The sequence below is a fragment of the Podarcis filfolensis genome (genome assembly GCF_964270895.1).
Source record: "Podarcis filfolensis genome assembly, chromosome: 14".
Taxonomy (NCBI): Eukaryota; Metazoa; Chordata; class Lepidosauria; order Squamata; family Lacertidae; genus Podarcis; species Podarcis filfolensis.
In genome coordinates this window covers 26,986,095-27,008,268 of record NC_139616.1, presented here as the reverse complement: position 1 = coordinate 27,008,268, position 22,174 = coordinate 26,986,095, and the positions used below count along the sequence as shown (strand labels likewise).

The 22,174-nt window shown below is 47.1% G+C and overlaps 2 protein-coding genes across 7 annotated transcripts in view; one reads left to right on the top strand and one right to left on the bottom strand.

The window, feature by feature from the left end:
• Window positions 1-14,665, top strand: part of WDR76 (WD repeat domain 76) — a 67,312-nt gene extending 52,647 nt beyond the window's left edge. The window contains exons 16-19 of the mRNA XM_083586599.1: window positions 4,162-4,271; window positions 11,100-11,260; window positions 13,017-13,144; window positions 14,523-14,665. The gene's annotated coding sequence lies outside the window, so the exon portion shown is untranslated. The remainder of the gene's footprint in view (window positions 1-4,161; window positions 4,272-11,099; window positions 11,261-13,016; window positions 13,145-14,522) is intronic.
• The window catches only part of FRMD5 (FERM domain containing 5), a 129,301-nt gene that overhangs the window by 38,794 nt on the left and 68,333 nt on the right, over window positions 1-22,174 (bottom strand). The window lies entirely within an intron of this gene.

The following is a 22,174-nucleotide window of genomic DNA, read 5'->3' as shown; positions in this document are numbered from 1 at the left end:
TTTCTTATGGCACCTGTCAGCATAGATTTGATCTAAGGGTGGTTTGCAGGAGCCTCTCCCATTCTGGTACCCTCCAGATGCATTGCCCTCAGGTCCTGCATGTGGGCTTCTCATCTTAAGGAGGTCTGCTATGACAGCAGAACCTCCATGCCCAGAGACAGTCTACCTCTTAATACCATAAGATGGAAAACTGCTGTTGCAGAGCTGCTGTTGCTTGTGGGCTTCCCATTGCAGTATCTGGTTTGCCACTGTGAGAACAGGAAGCAGAACTAGATGGGCTCCTTTCGGCCTCATCCTGCAGCTTCAGGGCGCTTCTTACATCATCACTACTCTTGCTATTCTTACAGATCTGCTCAGAAAGTCAAGGGAGGGAAGGGTGCAAAGTTTCTTGAATCTTTAATCTCAACTTTTAAGTGGTGATCTTGACATATTTGAGGCAAATACATTTTGAGGCTAATTCCCTTTTCCTCTCTAATCCTCCTTCCTGTTAACTGACGTTTTAATCTTTCCCTTCAAGGCTCATTATGGGAGGTCTTTTTTCTCCATATGTTTATATAAGCCCGCAGGAAGAGAACTTACTTAAGAGAAATGAGCTTCAAGTGCCTCTTGGTTCCTTAAGCCCCAAATTAGAGTCTTTATCTCTTTAAATTTTAATTCGTGCGCTGGATTTCAAAAGTCTTTCATCTGTCTTCACCCTCTCACCAGGTGCTCTCAGTGGGACAGATTCCCATTTCCAACTTTTCTCTTGCTCATTTGGGCAAATGTCAACATGCTGAAAACCCTCCACTTTGTTCTTGGACTCTTCTCCATCCTCCCCCCACCCCCCAAAAAAGAATTCTGGGAGTTGTAGTTTGGTGAAGGTGCTTAGCATTGTTAGGAGACCCCTATTCCCCTTCCAGAGCTACAATTCCCAGAGTTCCCTGGGAAGAGGGATTGATTGTTAAACTGCTCTGGGAGAAGAATAGGGGTCTCCTAGCAACTCTCTGCACCCTTAACAAGCTACAACTCCCATAATTCTTTGGGGGAAGCCATGACGGTTTAAAGTGGTGTCATAGTGATATTAGGACAGGTAAAACTGTTTTTGTATACAGCCACGGCTGCCAGGATGTTCTTTGCCCAGAGGTGGAAAGAGGACACTGTCCCAACAAAGGAAGAAAAGCAAGTAAAGTTAATGGACTATGCAGAAATGGCAAAACTTACGGGAAGATTAAGAATTCAAGAAGAAAGAACTTTCAACAAAGAATGGGGGAGACATGTGGATTATTAAAAATATATATTGTAAACATTTCAATACATTAGCAGGATTAATTTAAAATCTAGTGGTTAAAAGGTGACTTTGGAAGACTTACAAGAGTAATAAACAAAAGGTGCTAAGGAAGAGATACCGTTTTTTGCAAATGTTTGTATAGGGAACCAAGGAAGGGGAGGAGGGAAGTCTAAACAACTACAACTATGTATGCACTCGTATTTGATGGTTATTGCTGTCAATTTGAAAAACTGAAAAATAAAATTTATTTTAAAAATAATTTAAAATAAAGCGGTTTCAAAGTGCTTTAAATGTACGGTGCGAACGTGGTGTTGGTCTAAGGCAACTTCCTGTGTTCCAGTTCTTAAAAACTAAGAAGATCCCTGCTGGATCAGGCCCATGGTCCATCTAGTCCAGCCTCCTGTCCTCACAGTGGCTGACCAGATACCCCAATGGGAAACACTCAAGCAGGATTTGAGCACAAGACCCCTCTTTCCTCCTTGGTTTCCAGCAACTGGTATTCAGAAGCATTGCTTCCTCCAACTGTGGTGGCAGAGCACAGCCATCATGGCTAGTGGCCATCGATAGCCCTCTCCTCCTCCATGAATTTTTCCAATCCTCTTTTAAGGCCATCCAAGTTGGTGGCCTCCTGTGGGAGCAAGTTCTGGAGTTTAACATTTCACAGTGAGTGAAGAGGCAAGGTAAGTCCAGGTCTCCTTCCTTCTCTGCCTCCAAAGCCATCAGAGTTGGAGAAGAAGCCCTAACCAGCTTGTACTATGGCACCTCCTCCAAAACAAAGGAGAAACCCAGGAGCGCTGACCTCATTTGCCCCCGAGCCCAGGGTGCGTCAATCCCTCTGCCGTCGTGGCCATCTGTTTCCTGCTCCTCAGTGGCTCCCAATTAAGGACACGCCGGAGACACGTTTGTGCCGCCAGAACAAGCCACTTAGCACCATTCAAATATTCATAATGAACGGGGCGCAGAGGAATGCTTCAGAATGCATTTTTTTAAAAGACAACATTGCACTCGGCAGAAGCCGCAGGAGCCTCCAGGCAGCCTCCTGCGGAACAAGCCAGGCAACGGAGGATGTGTCAGGAAAGCAGAGTTCCTGCCATGAAGGACTTTAATAAGGAATCTGTCAGCGCTGGGGAAAGAGACGCTCCTTCCACCCCCTGGTATTTGTGTCCCATTACCCACACTTGGGTTATTTGTCTGGATAAGGCAGCCCTGCTGTGCTGGGGATTGGCATCACCGCAGGCCACTGCAACGTCTGGCATCTGAGGAGTTATGAGAAGAGGAAGGAGCGGGAGCAGCTCAGAGAAAATCCAAATTCCCATTTAGATCCTTCGCTCTCTTGGTTGCAGGAAGGAAGCACAGGTCGCCGCGACCCCATTATTACAGAAAATTGAGTTATTAATACATGCAGGAACCTAATAGCCGAGGAGTGGAAATCTGCCTCCCCAGCGACATCTCCAGACCAGAGGCTGCCTCATTTTTAAAAACAATTATCTAGAAAAGGGATGTCGCTTTCTTTCCTCACCATGTTAATTAAACGGTAGGGCAAGACCAACCTCCCTCCACTTACAAGGAGTCAGATCTAAAGGCCTGCAGATGTCCTGCTCGCTTTCTGCAAAAAATCATCATTTGGGGATTTCAGGCCAAACCTTCTCCATCAAAACAGGACACGGGGGCTAAATCAGGGCTGTCACATATGAACACGCAGCTTCAGGTCTTGAGTGAAGAAAGTGCAATCCCAACACACAAGCAGGAAAAATGAACAAGGTTGATCTCTGAAAAATCCGACTGCTAGCAGAGAAACAACTGAATTGAACTTCAGGTGCCCCTGTGAGATTCTGTCTCGTTCTTGGTTAATTCCACAAAGTGCCTCTGAGGTTGAGGCTGTCACATTTGAACCATTGCGCGAGGAGCCTCTACCAGACATATAAATACAACATCTGCCCATCATAACCACCTAAGGAGAGGCTGCTGGGATCAGGCCAATGGCCCATCTAGTCCAGCATCCTGTTCTCACAGTGGCCAACCAAATGCCCCAATAGGAAACCCACAAGCAGGATTTGACCACAAGCACACTCGCCCCTCCTGCGGCTTCCAGTCATTGGCATTCTGAAGCATTGCTGCCTCCAACTTAGTTAGTAGTAATTGATATCCCTCCTCTCCATGATGTTGATGCTAGTTCAACTATATCCTAGGAAATTTATGGACGTGATGGTTTAGCATTGATGTATCCAATCACCGTTACTCTCTTATTGCAGAAATCTAGATCCAAACTAGGCACTTCTTGCTTTGAAGTCCACAGATGCCTCTCCTCTGAAGGCCCCCATTTTTTGCCTGGAGGAGAGCAGCAGAGTACAGGGTGACTCTCTGCTTAGCATCTGCATAGCCTGTGTCTTGGCATAATTCCACTTGCAACCACTGCAAACCCTCAAAGGAATACCTATGAGCTGGTGTCCGTGGCGTTGTCACGACAATCAATTTTCTAGAGTTGTCTGTATGATTCAACAGAGCGATTGTCTGATGAACACAAGACCCACGGAATACTCAGGTAATACAAAACCCATTCCACGGCTCATTCACCTCACCAGTTATTGTGGCAGCTATTATTTATTTATTATTATTATTATTTTGATTTCTTCATCAGAGAAATGTTGGAGGGTATGGAATCACAGCTATGACATTTCCCAAAACAAAGTCTTCTGAGAACAGCTCACAATCATGGAATCCTGATGTTTAATCAAAATACCTTTTCATGCAATTCGCCCCTGCTATTCTGTTTCCTACCTTCTGGAGCAACAGAAATGAGGTCCATCACCTTTGTGAGAGTCCTCCTATATGTGATGACTATTTTGCCTCCTCATCTCAAAATGCCCAACTTCTCCTGCCCCCTTTCCTCCTAGGATTTGACCCTTCAGGCTCTTCACCATCTCTGATGCTCTCCCCTTTGGAAACATCCCAGGGCGCCAATATCCTTAAAGAGGAATGCCTAGAAGTGGACCCAGCACATCAGGTGAAGTCTGACCAAAGTAGAACACAATGAGACCATGACTTCTGACCTTCTGGATAGTATACTTCTTGTTGATGTAGCCCAGAATCACACTAGCTCTTTGTTGCAGCTGTACCACATAGCTGGCTCATGTTCAATTAGTCGTCTACTAAAACCCCAGGTCCTTTCCCATTTTTAAAAATCAAGGAAGGTGCCACCCACCAGATGTATTTGTGCATCTGATCTTGCCTCGCAAAAAGGAGGATTTTACATTTATATTGGTTGAAATCCATTTGGTTGGCTTTGGCACAGTTCCCCCATCCTGTTGTTTGTTAAGGGTGCTGGTAATTGCAGCTCTGTGAGCTCTCTCTCTCAGGTTTCTTTGGGAAAAGCCATGTGCTCTAAATGTGTGTGATAGCACATGGTCGCTGCCTAAAGTCAAGCTAATTTGGTCTCAATAGGAATGAGACAGAAAATCTGAGTTCCAGCTGAAAGGATGCGTGCTTAGGTTAAAGCTAAGCATGTCTCTCTCTTGAGTCTGGGCAAAAAATAGTAAACCAGGTCGCTTAAGTTAAAAAGTTGACCATAAAAGTGTAGATTTTGGAAGGGACCCTAAGGGTCTTCTCGTCCAACCCTCTGCAATGCAGGAATCGCAGTTTAAAGATTCCCTGGAGATGTCCAATTGACCTCTATTTAAAAGCCTCCAAGGAAGGCTTCTAAAATAGTCTGTTCCACTGTCAAGCAGCTCTTACTGTCAGATAGGCCTTCTTAATCAAAATAACACCATCTTTGCTCCCATGGCTCCCAAACAAGCCCCATCCTTCACATTTCACAAGCATGGCCAAAGCTTTGCACCTTTGCCTACACAGCCTTGCACTTTCCAATGCCAGCATGTAGGAGCAGAGAAGTGCCTTGAGCTGGATGTTTGGTGTCCTCCCTGGACTACACAGCCTCATAAAATAATGACTCTCCTAATAAGGTGCATTTGCTGCAGTGATAAGTGGAGCCAGGCATCTTGCTTGCGCTCCTGATTGGAGAGGACAATAAGCTCTAATCAGCATAGCCCTATTTTTTCCCTGCGTAATCTTCCAAAGCTGTTTATGGGAAGATTTCTGCTCTTTCGCTCCACTTCCAGACACAGCCTCCTCCTCTCCCCCCCCCCCGCCTCAATTAACATGTTTCAAATTTTAAAATCTTGGCTCTTGGAGTTGGAGAGGCAGCAACAGCGCAGCTCCCCACCACCCTGATGTAGGAAGGAACAGGGGTCTCTTTCCCATCAGTAACAGGAGCAACCCTCAAAATGCATTATTTTAGCAGTTGCTATTTTACCATGGGACGCAGGTGGCGCTGTAGGTTAAACCACAGAGCCTAGGGCTTGCTGATCAGAAGGTTGGCGGTTCGAATCCCAGTGACAGGGTGAGCTCCCGTTGCTCGGTCCCAGCTCCTGCCAACCTAGCAGTTCGGAAGCACGTCAAAGTGAAAGTAGATAAATAGGTACCGCTCCGGCGGGAAGGTAAATGGCATTTCTGTGCACCGCTCTGTTTCGCCAGAAGTGGCTTAGTCATGCTGGCCACATGACCCGGAAGCTGTACGCTGGCTCCCTCGGCCAATAAAGCGAGATGAGCGCCGCAACCCCAGAGTCGGCCACAACTGGACCTAATGGTCAGGGATCCCTTTACCTTTACCTATTATACCATGGCCCATGATGGGTGAACTCCAGGCTGTCACATCTCGTTTCAGGGGGCTGGACTAGTTGACCCTTGGGATCCCTTCCAACTCTACAGAGTTCTATGATTCCATGGTCATAGAAGGATTTTTATAGCCACTGGGAAGCAGCTCCTTTGAGCTGAAGAAGAATCGGGGTGGGCTGGATTCTGACCCCCCCCCCAACTCCAGTGGGCCAGGTTTGAAAGGTGGGTGGGGCTGCACACCTGTCAATCACCTGACAGCACAATGACCACAAGTGGCCCATTTTTGACTGGGCAGATTGCGATCAAGCATGGTGCTTTGCAGGCATCTCCAATCAGCTGGTGGTCGGTGCTTGTAAAGCCCCTTTCAACCCAGCCGCCTCTCTACAAGCCCCACACCTGCCCCATGCACAGCACCAGATATAGGGCAGGTGGGCGTATCTTGGCCAAAGGGAACCTAAATGATGTGGCTACCATCCTTAAAGAGATGTGACTTTCCTCTTTTTAAAAGCTGGAACCGGAGGGCTTTGTCCACAGCTGGAGAGCTAACAGGTTTTTTTAAAATCCTAATACTTCAAAAAGGTCAGCTTTTCTCTTTTGCTGGCCTTGACACCCTCTGTTTCTGCTTGCAGGGTGTGTTGCTTCTTAGGGTTCCTGAAGCTGTGATTAGCTGTGATCCCTGCATTGGAGAGGGTTGGACTTGATGACTGCCTTATGTCTTTTCTAACTCTAGGTAAAGGTAAAGGTAAAGGTAAAGGGACCCCGACCATTAGGTCCAGTCGTGGCCGACTCTGGGGTTGCGGCTCTCATCTCGCTTTATTGGCTGAGGGAGCCGGCGTACAGCTTCCGGGTTATGTGGCCAGCATGACTAAGTCGCTTCTGGCGAAACAGAGCAGCGCACGGAAACGCCGTTTACCTTCCCGCCAGAGTGGTACCTATTTATCTACTTGCACTTTGACGTGCTTTCAAACTGCTAGGTTGGCAGGAGCAGGGACCGAGCAACGGGAGCTCAGCCCATTGCAGGGATTCGAACCGCCGACCTTCTGACAGGCAAGTCCAAGGTTCTGTGGTTTAACCCACAGCGCCACCCGCGCCCCTTTTCTAACTCTAGAATTCTTTTATTCTTTATTGTGGACAGTTCCTCACAGCACCAGCCACAAACTGAGCGGCTGTTGTGTAGGGCAGGGCGTAGGACTGGGAGGCTCTCCTCCGTCCTCCTTAGCTGTTTACCAAGGATCATTCCTGCATGGAAGAATTTCAACCTCATACTTTTCGTTTGTGCAAATACGTCTCCCCAAATACCACAATGCACATGCCTGCCTTGTCTTGTGGAAAGGGCACATGGATGTACCATATATGGTGTAACAGCCTGGTGCCTTCCAGATGTTTGGGACAACAACTCCCACCAGTTCCAACCAGCAGAGCTGAACGATGCTGAGGCTGATGGGAGTTGTAGTCCAAAGCATCTGGAGGGAACCAGCTTGAGGAAGACCCAGCCCACAACTGAACAGACCTGGCTGAAACAAAGCCGAGAGGGGCTAGGTTTTGAGGACACGTCTCAGGGAAAGAGTTCCATAGCTGTGGAAATATGACAATCCTGGATTTGAGGAATCATGAGGGAGAAGGTAATTATTAGGGCAGCCTTCCTTCACCTGGCACCACATGTTCTGGACTACAGGTCCCATCGGCCTAGGCTGCCTGGGGCTGATGGGAGCTGTAGTTCAAAACATCTGGAGGGCGCCAGGTGGAGAGAGGCTGGTGTGCTTCATGGGCAGAACAAATCCTGCCCCAGGCAGCTTCTTACCAAATGAATAAAACAGCACAACAAAACACCCCCAGTGGACAAAGGCTGGAAGCCCAGATAAGGCATTAAGGCACTTGGCAAAACGGGGGGGAAATGAGGCAAAGAATAAACACTTCCTGCACCCGAGTGAGCCTCTCGTGCAAACACAAAGCATTGTGCAGCACCTTAAAAGAGGAGCAAAGGGAGCGTTCTGGAAACGGGGAGCCCTAGTCAGCAGAAATGGCTGTCTGAGACATAGCCAAGGGTGGCTGGAAGGAGGGGGATGGGGCCTGGGTCCTCTACCCACCAAGGAGCTGCCTGCCTGCAAATCTCCCTCCTAGGAGAAAGTCCTCAGGAGCTCCTGTGTCGTGAGCAAACCAAATACATGTGTCCTCAAAGACTCTCTGCTTTGCACTGCATCTTTGAAAAGGAAGGAATCGTTAAGCGCCCCCATGTGCAAAAGGAAGGTTCCATCAAAATGGGGAGGGATGGGGAATAGAGAAGAAGAAAACCTCCAGCCAGAAAGCGGCCACCTGATGGGAAATAAGTCATCGTACGCCAGGCAAACGAGGGGGAAATGAAGGAATCGCATAGTACATAGGCTTTTTTAAAAAAGGCTTCTTCAGCAGAGGTCAGGCATCCCCAGAATCCCACTGGCAGCCTCCTCTGCTGCAGCTGCTCCCCTTGAAACCAGGACCATGGCATCTCCACTCCCCTTCAGAGGCTCACAGACAGTGTCACAGCTCAGAAAATGCAACCAGGGAAGCATGCTGGCCAGGAAAGGAGGCAGGATCTGGCCCTGGACCTTCGCAGCCCCTCAAATCAAAGAAAGGGGAGAGAGAGAAAGGGGCGTCAAGGAAATAACCCCACCAACACTCAAGTCATACTCAGAGGAGACCCATTGAAACGAATGCATGAGAGTCAGTTGTGTTCATTAATTTCAATAGATCTACTCTGAAAGGGATTAGCACTGGACACAACCCCTTGGTTTCAACACTGCTTTAGGCTGGGCTGCAACTCTTATTCAGGAGTAAGCTCTACTGTGGGACTTGCTTCTGAGTTTGTTTATGATTGTTAATATTGTTTTGTGGATTATGAGTGATGTAATGCTTTGTGAACTTTATGACTTTTCTTGTGGTTGTGCTGTGGTTTTTAATGTTTTAATAGTGTTTATTTAGAACTTAATTATTTCATATAAAGTATGTTGCAATTGTGATGTTCTACTATATTATTTATTGTATGTAAGCCGCTTTGTGACTCATGTGAGTGAAAAGCAGCATAGAAATAGAATGAATGAATGAAACTGAAATATACTCGGAGTCGAGAGTGGATTTCATGCTCTTTATTCAGCTCATAGTGGTGAGGAGGAATGGAAGTTCCCCCAGGATGTCTGCTTCATATACATTGTTTACACAATGGGCCCCATGTGATTGGCTAATTCCGGGATTCTCCTGTAGGCCAATCAGGTTGCGGATTCACTTCCACCTGGAGCTGGATTGGGTGGCTCCTGCGGACCAATCATACTGCTCCATTGTTCTAGGACCAATCAGACTGCTGCATTTTGGATCCTATTCAACTCAGTACATAACAGAAACACACACCTGGCCCTCAGAACTCTCCCCAGGCCCCGCCCTTCATGCAGGATACATGGATGAGAGTGTAGAAACCAGCCTATAGCACAAAGGCAAAATTTACATTTGTTGCTCCACCTCCTTTTGCCTCGGTCCCCATCAGCCACTGGCACGTGGCCCCTAGAAGGTTGCCCAGATGGAAATGCAGCCCCTGGAATGAAAAAGGCTCCCATTCTTGTAGTGTCGCATTGTTTAAAACCATTTTTATGCTGTGCTATTATTGTGGGCTGCTCTGGGCTCCCTTTGGGGAAGGAGGAGCGCCAGCTACCACCGTGAAACCAGACAGAGCTCTCTCCTGTGGCTCCTCCCCTCAGAGCGACGCTTGAGGATGGCGGCCTTGCTTCCGCCGGCGCTATTTGTCCCCATGTGCTTTTAGGGTCCTTTGATATCATTTTAATCATTCTGATTGCTGCTTTAATGTTTTATTGCTGCTTTGATGTTTTAATTATGGAAGCCGTCTATAAAAACCCTTTAAATGCAGAATAAAAATGACTGTATTCATTTATTTAATGGAAAATAGCTGTTGGTAGACCTTTTCTGCGTGGATCTGGCACTTAAATGGGGGCAGGAGTCAGACTGTCGGCAGTGAAACTGTTCCTTTGCAGGATTTTTGTCTTCTTCCCTATTTTAAATATTGATTATATTTTTATGGGTTTCTTTTTACTTGCAAACCCATCCTGCAATAATGGAAGTGGTGAAGTACAACCAACCAATCAAGGAAGCCATTTAGGTCTTTGGCAAGTGTGATGTCCTGAGGCAGCAAGTTCCACAAGTTAACTCTGAAATGCCAGAAAGTTCTTCTCTTTGTCTGTTCTCAACCTCCTTAGCCCATAAACTTCTCAGTGACCCAGAGTCCTTCTATTAGGAGGGTGTGGGTGGATGCAAACCTTTCTACGATGTTCCTAGAGACAATATATAGCTATTATTATTAATAGCCATTGATAGCCTTATTCTCCATGAATTTGTTTAAGCACCTTTCAAAGCTGCCCATGGTGGCAGCTATTAATACATGCAGGGGCTATATAGGATTTCAGACAGGGAGTTTCCCCCAGCTCTACCTTAAGATGCCATCAGAGACTGAACCTGTGACCTTCTGGATGCAAAGCAGATGTTCTACGCTTCCCCTCATGCCAGATCATTTATGAACATGTTCCAACTCATGGCTCCCTACTGCTGGGCTGAACTTCTGAAAATCCTAAAGTCTAGCCTGGAAGGGAGTTAACGTAGGCACGGGTAGGTAAACTAAGGCCCGGCGGTGTGTGTCTCGGAATCAGCATGTTTCTACATGAGTAGAATGTGTGCTTTTATTTAAAATGCATCTCTGGGTTATTTGTGGGGCATAGGAATTCATTCATCATCCCCCCCCCAAATATAGTCTGGCCCCCCACAAGGTCTGAGGGACAGTGGACCAGCCCCCTGCTGAAAAAGTTTGCTGACGCCTGGTAGAGGGTACAAAGTCCTTCTGGGTGTTTGATAAGAGGAAGTTGCATGACTTAAAACAGGTGCTTTTTTGTATGGCAAAATGTTCTAAAAAGGTGCGCAGCAGCTCTCTGCTTGCCATCTCAAGGAGGTTCTTGCTTTGCCTGCAGGGTTTAACATTTCAAAACAAGAATTCATTTATATGTTTTTTTTCTTTTTTTGTTGTTGTTCCCATTAGGGACTCGACACACACAAAAATCTTGCTGAAGTAATGTTGAATTTTCGCATTAATTTCTCCTTCCTCCTTGATCCCCTCCTTGACTTATCAAAGCCATAACACAGGACTCCCTTTCCCACCCAAAGCTGTGAGATGAAGAAGAGTTGGAGATGGCTGAAAATGGAGGCACAGCACCCCTGAAACAAGGTCAGGGTGCCCTTTTTGCCAGAGACATAACCAATGTAGGCAAAGAAAAAACAGTGTGGGATGGAGTGGTAAGTGTTGAATTACTATGACCTGGGAGACCCTGACCATTAGGTCCAGTCGTGACCGACTCTGGGGTTTCGGCGCTCATCTCGCTTTATTGGCCGAGGGAGCCGGCGTACAGCTTCCGGGTCATGTGGCCAGCATGACTAAGCCTCTTCTGGCGAACCAGAGCAGCGCACGGAAACGCCATTTACCTTCCCGCCGGAGCGGCACCTATTTATCTACTTGCGCTTTGACGTGCTTTCAAACTGCTAGGTTGGCAGGAGCAGGGACTGAGCAACGGGAGCTCACCGCGTCGCGGGGATTCGAACCGCCGACCTTCTGATCGGCAAGTCCTAGGCTCTGTCGTTTAACCCACAGCGCCACCCGCGTCCCTAAGACCTGGGAGAACCAGGGTTCAAATCCCCACTTGGCCACAAGGCTCACCGGGTGACCTTCTGCCACTCACCGCCTCTCAGCTTAACCTACCTCGCAGGGTTGTTGTGGGGATTAAATTAAATGGGGCAGAACCATGTGCACCACCTGGAGCTCCTTGGAGAAGAGGTGGGATATTAACGCAATACATAAAATAAAAAATGAACGGCACAGCTAGGTGGCAGTGAGAGAATATTGCAGAGGCAGGATTTTAATCTAGAGTAAGGAACACAACCGGAGATGGAGGCAGCATTTCCAGGGAAGGAAACCCACTCATTTCTCCAAGCCACCACTTCCCTGCTACTGCTGACTTCCTCTCTTCCAGAACCTGTATGCATTGGATTATTCAAGGTGGAGTTGTGGGGCAGACAGTCTCCAGGGCCTGGCTAATTCAATTGCACACATCCATTCATGCAAGGTGTGCGCAATCACCCCAGGGCCCAAAGGAACCAAAGCTTGTGGCTTGGTGGCGCATGGTGGCGCTCCTGACAATGAGCCCCACACAGCCTCCCTGCACCTGAAATCACACAACCCGACAGCTATATTCGTGACACACGCCTCCTGTTTCCAGTTTCCCATTTATCAGCTGAGCACCTGTAATCAGAGACCATCCAACTGCCATTAAATAAATTAGTCTTCTCAGGCACAGATACGCAGAAATGCTTCCCCAGCCACGAGCATTTTACGACAGGCCTTTCAAGGTGCGCTCCCTGAAATTTCCTGTCTCATGAAAGGACCTAGTCTGCCTGCCTGTCTCTCCCGCTCCCCATTCTGGCCTTAAAACTCCTCATTCCCTGGTTTCATCTTGTTGTACTCTCCCATTGCACTGCTAAAGGGTCTCTAACTGCTCCAAGTGAAAGCCACTGTCCCCCTTGATGTGACCTAGAGAACAGCTGCTGCTCCAGGGATGCAGAGAGATTAACTCTGTGCCTGATTTGCTCTGAATTCGAGGTGGAGTAAGAGGCATCCAGGTCTGAACTCCAACACAAGAACGTAAGAAGAGCCTGCTGGATCAAGCCAGTGGCCCATCTAGGACAGCATCTTGTGCTCACAGTGGCCAACCAGATGCCCTTATGGGAAATCTGCAAGCAGGATTTCAGCACAAGAGCAACCCTCCCCTCCTGCAGTTTTCAGAAACTGGTTTTCAGAAGCATCACTGCCTCCAATTGCAGAGGCAGCACATAGCTATCATGGATGGCAGCCATCAATAGCCCTCTCCTCCATGAATTTATTTAATCCTCTCTTTTAAAGCCATCCAGCTTGGTGGCCATCGCTGCCTCCTGTGGAAGGGAGTTCCATAGTTTAACAATGCACTGCATGGAGATGGGCTTTCTTTTATCCACATCTCAGGTTCCTCTTTGCCAGCCGACTCCCAGCCAGCCCTCTTTCCAAGCCCAGCCATGACCGTGCTGATGATCCCTTTGAAAAGAATGCTTTTTTTGCGGATAATCGGAACGTACTTTCGCCTAATTAGAAAGGTATGTGGCGCTCTCTGCTGGTCAAGGTGGGGAGGAGCAACCAAAGGAATTGCCAAAATTAAAATGGAAAATGCATTTGCTTCTGGAAGGAAAGGCTCAGCCCCATGAGTCTACCCCTTCAAGCATGATGCACTTCCTTAGAATAATCTGAAATGTAAGGTGTGAAGAATGGAGGTGGGGGCGCTCAGGAGAGTCTTCCATACCCCCTCCCTTACCCAACTGCAACACAACAGCCCTGCAGTGCTGCTAGTTGAGTCTTACTCTCCAGTACCTGCTGCCACCGCCCTCTTTTTGTCACCCACAACCCCAGAACCAAAGGGGGAAAACTGGGGCTGCATCAAAGCACTTAATTTGAAAAGGCTCTGAGACCGTGCACCTGGCACACAAATTACTGGGGAATGCAGGGCCAGCTCCCAGCTGCCTTATCCTGGTCCAATTTCAAAGCATCTTGTTTGATTCCCTGGCAGACCCCCGCTAAACTACCTAAAACCTAAGAACTCTGAGGCCAAAGCACTCTGCATTTCCCGGACAGTTCCCTTATAAGCCACTCAGGCCGAAAGGCAGCCCACACTCCCTACACTCTCCAAGATGTGGGAAGAATGTGCTGGTCCCTTGCAACTCTGACCCTTCATTTTCAGAAGCACGGAGCCCAAGCATCTAGGCATGCAGATTCTGAGGCTGGAAGGTGCACACATTTCAGTGGTGAAACCGTGGAACTTAGCTTGAACTAAATAGTAGGGTAGTAGAGCTGAAAATAATGCCAATATATTTAACATCTGGCAGACAAGTCTAAAAAGCCTGGGACACAAATTTTCACAACCCTCTAGCAGCTATGGTAGCTCATAGACCAGAAGTAATGTATTTAGCGTTAACTCTGAAAGTGTATACTTGATTCTGACCAAACTAAGCCTCCTAGAGCAAAATATACATCAGAGAGTGCAAATCAAACTTGGAAGTTGGGAGTTTTTCAGCTGAAAAGTTTTAATTCCCACGAGACGTGTGTGTGTGTCTAGTGCTATTTTTGTCTTACTTAGTCTGAAAATCTCCGCCAGCTGCTAGACAATAGACACACACATGTGGCCAACTCTTGACCTTCATGAGGAGAACTGTCAGATCAGAATGAACTTCTGAGAAAATCTGATCGAGGGGATGGTTATTTGGACTGACAGTCACAAGAACCAGAAGCAGCTTGGTATTTCCATGGGACTCGTGCAAAACACAAATCCTGTTTCTGGGGGAAATTAGCAAAACAAGGGCAAAAATTTCATCATCACAAAGAGATCAATCTTGTCTTCCATGTACTTTACAGAAGACACTACCCTTTACAATCAAGGAGGAAAGGGGGATGCTATAAATAACTGAATTCTGTTTATTACAGGAAAAAAATGCTATCCACTCATTCATCACACCTGAGTGATGTGCTATCTTAGCACCTATGCTAATCCCCACAATGGTGAAACAATCTCCCTGGTCTATAAACCCCCATTTTCCATTCATTTCAATAAAGGCCTCACTAAGGAATTTTGTCAACCCCTCTTTCTGTGGAAATCCTGAGTGTTTCATGAAGTGAAAAAATTCCTGTTGGTTTTTTTCAATCTTTCAGCGAATACCCCAATGTGAGTATTTAACTTTCCTTTCCCTCCAAATCTCTTATTTCAGGTTTTAGAAACAGTGTCAGCGTTCAGCAACCAAAACACCCTCCATTTCCAAATAATTCCTATCAGCCACTGTGTTAATTTGTCTCATCTCCTTTTAAAGTGAGTTTCTATCATCAGCCTGTCCTGCAGCAGGGAGTTCCGCCAATTAATTAAGTATATGCTGTGAAAAGAAGTCCTCCTCTCTGACTGTCCAGAATGCCTCAGCACCACTGGCATCCACAAGGATGAGACAGAGAGAAAAATGGATCTCTCCCCTCTTTCTCCACACAAGGCATAATTGTATACAGTGGTACCTCATGTTATGTACTTAATCCGTTCCGGAGTTCCGTTCGTAACAGGAAACCGCTCGTAACATGAGGCGAGCTTTCGCTAATGGCGCTTCCAGCTGCTGCTGTGCCGCCGAAGCGCGACTTCCGCTCGCATCTCAGGGCAAAGGTTGCAACAAGGGGCATCTACTTCTGGGTTAGCGGAGCGCATAACCCGCAGCATTCGTAAGGGGGACAGTATGAAACACGAGGTACCACTGTAAATGTATGTCATGTCCCCACTGAAGTAACCTTTTTGTAAACTGAAAACAGGTAAACAGGTTCCTTTCCTTGTCAGATTACACACACCATTTAGAGGGCACTTTCCCACATTCCTTTCCAGATCTACAATATAAAATTTAACAACAACATCCCGCCCATCTGGCTGGGTTACCCCAGTCACTATGGGTGGCTTCCAACACATATAAAAACATAATAAAACATCAAACATTAAAAACTTTTCAATACAGGGTTGCCTTCAGGTGTCTTATACAAAAGTTGTATTGTTATTTATCTCCTTGACATCTGACAGGAGGGTGTTCCACAGAGTGGATGCCACTACCAAGAAGGCCTCCTGAAGGCCCTCAGAGCTGGGATGGGAAGATCAGAACAGCACACAGTATTCCAAGCAAAGCTACCCCACAGATTTGCATGAAGGCATTTTCAGTCCTTTCCCTAAATTATTCCTAGCATGGAATCTGCCTGCCCATAAGACAAGAGCAGCAGGGAAGCAGGTCTCCTAGGGTGATTTGCCTAAGATGTCTTCCTAGAGCCAAGTGCAAAGGGTCTCATGCCTGTTTCTGTAGGAATCTGCCTTATACCAAGTCAGAACGCCAGCCCATTTAGCTCAATATTGTCTACACTGACTGGCAGCACCACAGCAGGGTTTGGGGCAAGGGACATTCCTAGCTCTACCTGGAGACGCTGTTGGGATTTGAACCTGGGATGTTCTGCATGCAAAGCGGGGGCTCTACCACTGAGCTACGATGGTTCTACCATTAGAAAGGGTAAGATTATTTTGGTCCGAGTGGCAAAGAGGGTGACTGGCAAGGGCTCAGCCTCCTTTCCCCAGACAGACCCTTTTTAACATGAAAGCAGGAACTATTATCCCATAGGCAGATGGAGGATTCTGACATCAAGTCTCTGCAGCCTCACTCCATGAACAGAGCAAGTGGAGAGTTCTGGGGGTGGAAGGAAATGACTCCATCTCACTTAACGCAGCCCGCAGGGGTAAACTCAGCAACCCTTGTCCTATTCCAGAGGCATATAATGAAGTGCCCAATCCATGCTAACCCCATTGCAGCCATGGCCTCTTGGCCGTCAGTGTCTCTCGCTGGAATAATCTAATTGCTTACATTTGGTACTGGACTCTGTTCAAGGGAATCATCAATCTGAGGACATAGGCAGCTGAGTGCAATAAGAGATTTTCACTTTGCTACATACTAGGCTCCAAAAGGCACCTATTTGGCGGGTGGGGCAAGAAGGGGCTACCAGCCTTGATCTCACACAAAATGCAGTTTGGTAATCCTCAAATGCATCCCAGTTGACTCTTTGTTAGTTGGGAGAAGCCAACAGATTTAAGCAAAAGCAAATGCCCCAAAGCTGCAAAATAATCACCTGCAATATTTGCAAAAATGCTTCGGCGGTTGTCGAAAGCCGCGACAGTAGAACATGCAGCTTAAACCGCTGAGCCTAGCCTAGCCCAGCCCAGGCCTCCAACTCCAATTACATTTGTGGCTTTGCTTTTAACAACAGCAAATACAGCTCACCAACAACCTTTTCCGCAGGACTCAAAATGTGCCCAGACGGGGCCAACCCAAACTGCCTGCAGGATGGAAATAATTAGTAGAGCTGCACGCTCTGTGGTTTTCTCAATCGCCTCAACCATAAAATGGGAGCAATTAGAACCCAGGCCCATTGGGGATTGTCGGAAGGGGAGGAGGAAGACGCTTCTCCGGGCTGCAAAGCAGGAATGGAAATAGAAGCAACTTTTGTTCTCTGTCGACAGCAAAGTCCATTTTCTGACTCTCCTCCAGCCTCCAGTATAACCACCCTCCCCAAACAAGGGCTAAAATGCATTGCAAATCCCATTACGTTAAGTGAGGAGAGGTCAGCCCCTTCAATTACTGCAAGGTTTTTAGCTGGGTGATAAAGTGTTCCGGGGAGAGATGACAGCGATGCCTTTGGAGCCTCCCCCACCGAGAAGAGCAATCATTTTTGTGACACACGCACGCACAGTCCAGCACAGCAGAGGCTGCCCAGCTCACAGACACAGTGCTCAGCCATCCCAACACGTCTCCACCAGAAGGATGCTAACGGGGCACAATCTCCGCTCTGTGCTCTGAGGCTCCTGCGCTGCTCAATGGCAGCTTTGTGCCTCCTCGCTTGTGCTTCTGATTTTTGGAGCCTGCCCTTGCAAATCCTACCCTGCTGCTGCAGGAGAAGAGCTGTGAGCAATCTCATATGTGCATCATTTTATTTGTAAGCCGCTTTCCCACAAAAAAATAGCATGCTCATAGCGGCTTACAGCAAAGGGAGCAGGAAAGTATTTCAAACGCAACCTTGCAAAACAATTTCATAACAGTCCAGTAGCAAATGGGACATACCAAACATAAATTACCTTGTTATCTAACAGCAACCATATTCAACAGCAAGGGCCACCCTTTTCCTTTTCTACCTATTAAAAAAAAACCCAGCAATGATGTTGCTCACTGTCTTCTCTCATCATGGTAAATCTATAAAGCCCCCTTGTTATTTTTGGTCTTGAATGCTGGATGCTCCATGTAATCTTACATTTATGGTTACTGAAACATTGCTTTCTGTATGTTATTATATTTGCTATTGTGTTTTGCTATGTTGTTGGGAAATTGTTTTTGTACTGTTTGGCATTCCTGTTTTCTTTGTCGTAAGCTGCTTGGAGCACTGTGTGTGTTTGTGTGTGTGTAGAAAAGCAGCATACATATAAAACAAATGAATGCATTTTAAGCAAGGCAGGGAAAGGGCAGTTTGCAACCTAACCCAAAAAATTCTGTTGCAAAAAATCAGAATGGGGGCCTGATTGTAAGGCTGCCCCCAGGGCTGCCCACTCTTCTCCCAATAGCCAAATGATGCTCCTTCATGCCCACTCTCTCGGTGTGGCCATGGCTGTTCCTGGAGTAGAAGCCACCTTCTTGGGGAAAACATCCTTCCAGGGCACTGCCCCTCAACCTGGTGCCCTGCAGAAGTTTTGGACTACAGCTCCCATCAGTCCCAGCCAGCACAGCTGTCCAAAACCATCTGGAGGGCACCAGCTTGGGGAAGGATGGACTGGGGTATCTCACAGCTTTTCTACTCCTGTGCCAAGGCCAAGTTCAGGCTCTGTCTCTGAGTGCCACCAGCCTGGTCTCCACGTTGCCATTCCCCCATTCTTCTGTTCAGCCACTCTGAGGACAACCCTGTGCACACACTTTTGTGGACTGCAGCCAGGGTGCTCCCACTACTGGCTTGGGGAGGAGTGTGTACACATCTGCCAAATCCATATTGTTGTGATTTTGGCATGGGGGGTGGTGGTTAAGTCTGAATGTTGCCCTGAGTCTCTTCCCATTCTTGGGTTCCTGTAACCATGGGGCTAGAGCAGGCATAGGCAAACTCGGCCCTCCAGGTGTTTTGGGACTACAACTCCCATCATCCCTAGCTAAAAGGACCAGTGGTCAGGGAAGATGGGAACTGTAGTCCCAAAACATCTGGAGGGCCAAGTTTGCCTGTGCCTGGGCTAGAGGGTATGAGAGCAAGTTTGCCAGAATAATCCCTTTGCCTAGCAATAGTTTTGGGCCAGCTAGTCATGGAAGAGAATCATAGGATTGTCAAGATTAAAGGGACCAGGAGTGTCATCTGGTCCAGTCCTCTGCAATGCACCATGTTAAGCACCATGTTAACCAAAGAAGTTTTCCCAAACCAGCTTTGATCCGGATAACTGTGCACATAGCCCTAGTTTCAAGTTAGCTCAGCTCAAGAGGAAGCATGAAGGACAGCCAGCCAGGTGTGAGATCCATCCCAAGAGGACTATTCCAAAGAGACTGGAAGCCTTCCTTTTAGGGGTAACTGGATCAGAAGCACCAAAGAATCAAATGAACTTATTTTTGCATGCGACCACTGCAGCGAGAACATTATATGCCCAAACATGGCAAAATGATGCAATACCTATGAAAGAGGAGTAGCAGGTGAAATTGATGGAATATGTAGCATTAGCAAGTTTAACCAGTAAAATTAGAGAACAAGATGAGATAATTTTTAAGGAGGATTAGAAACTGTTCATAGATTATTTTTTAAAAATCCTATTGTATGTTAAAATGCTAGGCGGTTTGGAGTAAGTGCAGCAGTAAAAGCTATTTTGAGAATAAGATGGATGAAAGATGGAATAGAATAATTATAATACGCAGCAGCAATTGAGGAAACCATGGAAGGGTGGAAGGGAATATATATTGGAACTGTTTGACTAATTGTATTGTATTTTTGGAAAATATATAAAGAAAGCTTTTTAATTTATTTATTTTTTTTAAAGCGTGAAACCCATCCCAGAGCTCATTTCTGTTTTCTGTCAAAAAAGCCTTCCTTGCAAGATTCAAGATCTCAAGCCGGTCTTTTGAATAGGAACCTTGTGCTCCTACAGGGGTGCTCTTGCTTGTTGCAGCTCCTAACGTGTTCAGGTATGAGTCAGAGCTCTCCGTGTGTTGCAGAAGGAAGATGCATAGAGCTGAGTTCTGGGGATTTTGCTGCTTTAGGGTTGTATACCAAATGTTTGGGGGACGCGGGTTGCGCTGTGGGTTAAACCACGGAGCCTAGGACTTGCCAATCAGAAGGTCGGCGGTTCGAATCCCTGTGATGGGGTGAGCTCCCATTGCTCAGTCCCTGCTCCTGCCAACCTAGCAGTTCGAAAGCATGTCAAAGTGCAAGTAGATAAATAGGTACCGCTCCAGCGGGAAGGTAATCAGCATTTCCGTGTGCTGCCACATGACCCGGAAGGTGTACACCAGCTCCCTCGGCCAATAAAGCAAGATGAGCGCCGCAACCCCAGAGTCGGCCACGACTGGACTTAATGGTCAGGGGTCCCTTTACCAAATGTTTGAGTGCCTGTGATCTGCACACTTAACTCCCTCTAACCCCTATGGCTTCCCCAGGTAATGCTTAAATCTTCCATGCATAGATAGCTATAGCAGGGAAGAGCTGCAGCACAGGGGGAGAGCATCTGCTAGGCATGTAGAAGGCCCCAGATTCATTCCCCAGTGGCATCTCCAGGAAAGGCTGGGAGAGAAACTTGCCTGAAACCTTGGAGAGCTGCTGGCAGTCAATGTGATCAATACTGAGTTAGATGGACCAATGGTTTGACTCAGTGGAAGGCAGCTTCCTATATCCCCATGTCCTATGTTCAATCTCTGGGCCACTTCTGGTTTGAACAACACTTTGCCTAACAAAGATCCAGCAGCTTAGCAAAGAAGAGCGGGGCTCTGGAGGTCCACACCTTCTCAAAGAGGGTGCCATGCTGGCATAGACAGGGTGGGTGGGGAGTCTAATTAGCTTCGCACTCCTTCCTCGGGCCTCTCTGGCTGAGATCAAGGCACTCACGTGTTCAGAGGGCTCTGCAGAGAAGCCTGACTCTTGCTCTTTGCAAACACTCAAATTAGAACTGACAGGAAAACAGAGGCAAGATCAGGAGCTGCCCAGGGATGCTTACAGAGTTGCACTGCTCCCTTGGGAGTGCAAGGGGGGCACCTGCTGGCCACCGGGGGGAGGGCTTACCTGACAAGCAGCAATCAGGTCACAGAACATCATGAGGGTCATAATTGTGTCCGGCTTGCAAGGAGGCCATTTCTGTACAAGGGGACCCCACCTTTAAAAAAGCAAATCAAGGCTGTTTTCCAGCCTTACTTCCACCTGAGGGTTAAAGTTTCTTAAATTGGCAAAAATGCTTGCAGAAGGTTAGCGCTTCGAATCCCCGCGATGGGGTGAGCTCCCATTGCTTGGTCCCTGCTCCTGCCAACCTAGCAGTTCAAAAGCACGTCAAAGTGCAAGTAGATAAATAGGTACCGCTCCGGCGGGAAAGTAGACGGCGTTTCCATGCACTGCTCTGGTTCACCAGAAGCGGCTTAGTCATGCTGGCCACATGACCCGGAAGCTGTACGCCGGCTCCCTCAGCCAATAAAGCGAGATGAGCGCCGCAACCCCAGAGTCAGCCACGAATGGACCTAATGGTCAGGGGTCCCTTTACCTTTACATTATGGTTGCTGCATGGTTGGAATTAGGGATGTTTCCATAATTCTCCTCATGCAAATTCCGGTATTTCAGAATTACCTGATCCAGTTTCCAAAGAGGAACAGATGTGTTTGCAATTGTTTCCAGTTTTTATTTCCAAATGTGTGCAAAGAACTTTGTACACATTCCTTGGGCTTGAGAACTGCATTGCAAAATTCAGAGAAGTGTGAATTTCAAAGGGCGGCTGTGTTTTGCTGTTTAGGGATTGTTTCAGAAAGTTTTTGAGTTAGGTAGGCTTGCCTTTCAATGCGAACTGAATTGAATCCATACCACTTCCATGCCGCAATCAATCCCTAGCCACCGGCACATGGCAATACAGTCAGAAGCTACAAAAAAAGCCCAAATCCGCTCCCCCTGGGCTTGTGCTGGAAGCATAAAGCCATTTTTAAAAATTCATTTTGTGGGACTGCAGAGAAATTAAAAGGCACAGGATGGATGCAGTTGAAAATGGGAAAGATGTAACAGGATGGAAATACCAACAGAACCGACCGTTTTGCTTTGAGGGAAACCCTGTGATGTGAATCAAATTAAGAACTTCAAAATGACAGGTAAGATGTTGACTGTAGCCCAGTATTGGAAGGAAAGCAAATATATGGCAGAGGATTTTCGTATATAAAACAAGCTGACTGCAACAGACTTTTTTGGGGGCAGAGGGCAATCTAAATCAATCCAGGGCATTTAGGAATGCTGGCACAGCTTTATAAAGTAACAGAAATACCAATTATGAAAATGTTAAGCGGGAGGAATTAAAATGTAATTTAAGGACTTGAGAAAAACCA